Raw genomic sequence first — 5,428 nt, 5'->3', positions numbered from 1 at the left:
TATTATTTGACCCACTCATTAGTTTTAGGTTTAGGTTGTTTAAGATTAGGTTATTTAGTTTCCAATTAATTTTAGTCTATCTTTCCATGGCCCATTGAATTGAAAAGTTTTTGCACAAACATAGCCTATGCAAGGGAAGCAGAAAGATGGGAAACAATTTTTATAGCCAGTGTCTCTGATAAAGGCCTCAATATATAGAGAACTGAGTCAAATTCATAAGAATACATATCATTCCTCAATTGGTAGATTGATATGATTCATATCGAAGAATATGAATAAGCAGTTTTCAAAGGAAGAAACTAAAGCTATCTCTAGTCACATGAAAAAAATGCTTAAGTCACTATTGATTACAGAAATGCAAATTAAAACAACTCCAATGTACCACATCACACCTATCAGACTCACTAACATGACAAAACAGGAAAATGATAAATGTTGGAGAAGATGTTGGAAAATTGGATCACTAATGCATTGTTCATTGAGTTGTGAACTGATTCAACCATTGTGGAGAACAATTTGGAACTATTCCCAAAGGGTTATAAAACTGTGCATATCCTTTGACTCAACTTCTAGGTCTGTATCCCAAAGAGATCATAAAAATGGGAAATGGAGCAACATGCACAAAAGTATTTATAGCAGCTCTTTTTGTGGTGGCCAAGAATTGGATATTTAGGGGATACCCATCAACTGGGGAATGACTAAACAAGTTGTGGTATATGAATGTAATGGAATATTATTGTTCCATAAGAAATGATGAGCAGGCAGACATCAGCAAAATCTGGAGATACTTACATGAACTGACGCTGAGTGAAGAGTGCAGAACCAAGAGAATATTGTGCATGGTAACAGCAACATTGTGGGAGGACTAATTTTGATAGACTTACCTCCTCTTAGCAATGCAAGGGTCTAATACAGCTGCAAAAGACTCATGATGGAAAATGCTATCCACATCCAGAAAAAGAACTGTGTTCTGAATATAGATTGAAGCATATTCTTCTCTCTCTTTCTCTCTCTCTCTCTCTCTCTCTCTCTCTCTCTCTCTCTCTCTCTCTCTCTGTCTCTTAATTTCTTCTTTCTCATGGTTTCTCCCTTTGGTTATAATTCTTCTTCACAACATGACAAATGTGAAAATAGGCTTAAATTGAATGTAAATGTAGAAACTATATCAGTTTGCACACCATCTTGGGGTGGGGGAAGGGAAGGGAAAAATAAATAACTGACAAACAAGTTTGAGCTTCCAAGCAAATTGACTTATTAAGCAATGCATGCCAATTGCCAAACTAATTGGTTCCAGGCCTCCTCAACTTTATACTGGACCCTAAATATGAGGGGCGACAGACTTTTATGCATTAAAACAATTAATGAAATAAGATCATTTAATTACAAGAAAACAATTAACCAAGATACAAAAGTAGGTAACCTGACTTCTAATTAAAAGGAAAGATTTGGGACTTCTCAAGTTGACAGAAGAAGAGTAAACAATTGCAGTTCCCTCACATTAGAACAAGAGGTGCCCCCCCCCCAAGAGTCTGTATTCAATCAGCAGAAGATGGAAGCAATAACTTATTGGTGAGTGTGGGACCAATTTTCAAATGAGACATATGGGTTGTTTGATATGTGTAGTTTTGAGAAAACTCCTTGCTTCAATGTTCAGATCTGACTGGGTTTTTGGTCCATTAAACCTAATTCATTAAACATCTCCAAGCAGCAAGTAGAGGTAGTCCAGCTTCCCAGCCATGCAGGGCTTGGTTCAAACAATGCAATAATTTTTTTTTCTCACAATTCCCATAATTGAATAAATTTTCTCACAAGAAAGAAATTGTACCAGTCCCATAATTAAATAGAAAAGGACCTGAGCTTGTTCCAGAATTGAGTCACAAGGTGGAATCATTGTGATTTATTCAATTCCCAGTACCACTTGCTGTTCTAATACCCTCAATTCTGTAACAAGGGTGCAGGGAGCAGGGGGGCTGGTCTCAGTTTTGTTTGTTTGTTTGTTTGTTTGTTTGTTTGTTTTGGTTTGGTTTGGGTTTTTTTGCTAATCTTAAATAGATTTTATTCTCCAGGACAAGAATTGCATTTCCACTTGCTTACAGTACTGATAAAGGTCAATGTTGTTCATTTCTCTCCCTCTGCACACATTCAAGTATTCAGAATGCCCAGATTTTACACAGGAGCTTAAATGTTGCTTTTAAACTGCAGCTTCCTTGTCTGCAAATTTGAGTCTTTCAATTTTTGTAAAGCTATGTGTAATGCTCTTTCTTCTGGTGTGTTTAGTCAACCTCTTCAATAGTGGGTCCAAAAGAAGCATCCCCAGATGGGGCTGCTCCACCCCCTGGGAACCCACTATGCCTGCCTCTTGGTATGTACCCTACATTCTGGTACACCTTGGTAAGATGGTGTTGCAGACTTTTTCTAATTCTTTCTAATGATGCTCAAATTCTTCCTTCTCAGCAGTCTGGTCCTTATCCAGCCAGTTGATTATTTCATTACATTTGTCAGGGATCTTCTGTTTGTCTTCATAACCAATTTTTCTTCACAGTTTTTCATCCTCTATGGTAGCCTTCATGTTGAAAACCTAAGACTCAAGAGAATTCTTGGAAGACACCTTGTCTCTCTGCTTCTCATCCTCAGCCTTATATTTCTCAGCCTCTTGGACCTTACACTCAATGTCCTCTTTGCTCAGATGACTTTTATCGTTGGCAATGGTGATGTTGTTCTCCTTGCCTGTGCTGTTATCCACAGCAGAAACATTGAGGATGTCATTTGTACCAATGTCAAATGTTACTTCAGTCTGAAGAATATTACTGGGTGTTGGGGAGTTTCCTGTGAGCTTAAACTTGACAAGGAGGTTGTTATCTTTCATCATTGCTTTTTCACCTTCATAAACCTGAATAAGTACACCAGTTGGTTGTCTGGATAGGTGGTAAAGGTCTATGTCTGCTTGGTGGGGATGGTGGTATTGCATTTGATCAGAATTCTCATAACTCCACCAGCAGTTTCCATTTTTAAGGAAAAAGGAATGACATCCCACAGCAGGAAATCCTGCATATTCTCAGATTTATCTCCAGACAAAATATCAGCCTTTACAGCTACACCACAGGCAACAGCCTCATCAGGATTAGTACTCTTGTTGAGCTCCTTACCATTGAAGAAGTCTTGCAGAAGCTTCTGGATTTGGGGTTGCAAGTGTGGAACCACCCACCAGGATAATGTCATGAATCTGTGATTTATCTAGCTTGGCATCTCTTAAGGCCTTTTCCACTGGGTCCAGTGTGTCATAGAAGAGATCAACATTCAGATCTTCATAATGGGATTGGGTGATTGATTTATAGAAGTTGATACCTTCATAGAGGGAATCAATCTCAGTACTAGCCTGGGTACTGGAAGAGGAGGTATACTTTGCACATTCACAAGTGGTGCATGGATGGCAAACAGCCCACTTATTTTCATAGATGTCCTTCTTGTGCTTTCACTTTAACTTGGCAGTATAATGGTTGACCATGTGGTTGTCAAAAGGTTACCATCTTCAATGGTAAGAATGGAGACATCAAAAGTACTAAACGCAAGGTCAAAGATCAATACATTTCTCTCTACACCAACATTTTGTCCAAGCCATAAGCAATAGCAGCAGCAGTTGACTCATTGATGATTTGGAGAACATTGAGAACAGCTATGGTTCCAGCATCTTTGGTAGCCTGACACTGGGAATCATTGAAATAGACTGGTACTGTGACCACAACATTTGTGACACTCTTCCCAAGGGAAGCTTCAGCAATTTCTTTCATCTTGGTCTAGATCTTAGAAGATGCTTCTTCTGGATAGAAACTTTCAGTCCCCCTTTTGTACTCCACTTGGACTTTAGGCCTGCCTGGGTCACCATGAAAGGCCAATGCTTCATGAATGACTACACAACTGTATTGTCAAATCTGTACTCAATCAGGTGTCTGGCATCAAAAACTGTGTTGGTAGTATGCATTGCAACTTGATTCTTTACAGCATCACTGATTAGATGTTCCGTATTGGTGAAGTTGACATAGCTTGGTGTGGTCCTGTTTCCTTGGTCATTAGCAATGATCTCCATGTTCCCATGTTGGAAGACTCTCACACAAGAATAAATGGTGCCAAGATCAGTGCTAACTGTGGGTCCCTTCAACATGGTTGCTAAGGGAGTTGGGGGTCACAGATGACCACTATGGAGGAAGAAGGGCTGCTGTTGTGCTGAGTTTCCTGGTCTCAGTTCTAAGGCAGAAAATAAAACCACTAACAATTATAGCTGAAGGAGAGCAGGGAAGTTGTTCACAGTACCAGGTTCAAAAGGAAATACAGCACTTGTGGCCATAGAAGAGCAATGGCCCTGATCACAGTTTCAGGGTAGAGCAGAGTAGTAGCATTTCTAGCTACAGGGGGACAAGGTATCTTCCTGGGTAAAGATCAGAGCAAAGGCCGGGAAAAGAGAGCAGACCACACCTCTCCTTAGATTACACTATCTTAGGATCACCAAAAACACACAAAACCTGAGAAAATCACATTGATTCTGCTTCCATTTTATAATTGATTCTATTCTATATCACCCCCATTATGTTGTAAGATTGGTTAAATCATGTTTCTTTTCTTCTGAATCAAGTTCAGAAGTTCAGCTTTTCTCTCTGAGCTAAATTGTCCCATAAATCACCTTAATTCAAAGAAATATGTTTTCTCAATATCTCTTACTGCCGGTGTACAATTAAGAGAGATATATTATCTTCCCAAGAAACTTACATGATGCAGGTGTATGCCAGGAAGTCTGTTATCTGTACAATGCTGGCTGTTCTTCAAGAAAGTCTAGATTGTTATCTATGCAAGTGGATATTACCAATGGGCTTTCTACAGCAAGAAGATGGAAAGAGAGGCTGTTGTTAGTCCTGCATTCCTGGATTCCATTCAATCATATTGTTTTCCATCATCAATGAGATTTGTAGCCAATAATATTGTTTATGCTTCCTGTTCTTCTTTCTCCTGTACTTCCCAAAACTATATGAAAACTAGTAAGCACTACTTCAAGATACTTTTACTGACTGAGAAGGCAAGAGACCCCTTTTATTGATCATCGCTAACCAGAACTTTGTTCTTCAGTTTACTTTAATTTCAGTCAAAACAGCAATACCAGAACTAGTTTTAAAAATAGCAGCATGAAAAACCTGAAGTTTGGGACAGTGCCCCCCCAAATTTGAGAGCAGAGCCCTACTTCAATACTAATTTAAAAGTCAAGAAATAGGACAGAAAAATGAGCAAACGACAACAACAAAGGCTGGCCATAAAGAGCTGGTATAGTGACTGAGAAGATTAAGACACAAACTTAGAAGACAACAATGTCTTAAAAGCTACAAACAAATCATCAAAGAAAAAAACTGTGAAATGGACACAAGCCCAACAAGAATTCCTGAAA

The 5,428-nt window shown here is 38.9% G+C and overlaps 1 pseudogene; it reads right to left on the bottom strand.

Moving 5' to 3' along the window:
- Window positions 1-2,273: 2,273 nt before the first annotated feature.
- Window positions 2,274-4,159, bottom strand: LOC110203528 (heat shock cognate 71 kDa protein pseudogene; annotated as a pseudogene).
- Window positions 4,160-5,428: the final 1,269 nt, after the last annotated feature.

This window comes from Phascolarctos cinereus, unplaced genomic scaffold (genome assembly GCF_003287225.1).
Source record: "Phascolarctos cinereus isolate Bilbo 61053 unplaced genomic scaffold, phaCin_HiC Scaffold_4;HRSCAF=312, whole genome shotgun sequence".
NCBI lineage: Eukaryota > Metazoa > Chordata > Mammalia > Diprotodontia > Phascolarctidae > Phascolarctos > Phascolarctos cinereus.
The sequence above is the reverse complement of the archived record's forward strand: the minus strand, read 5'-3'. Positions and strand labels throughout refer to the sequence as shown.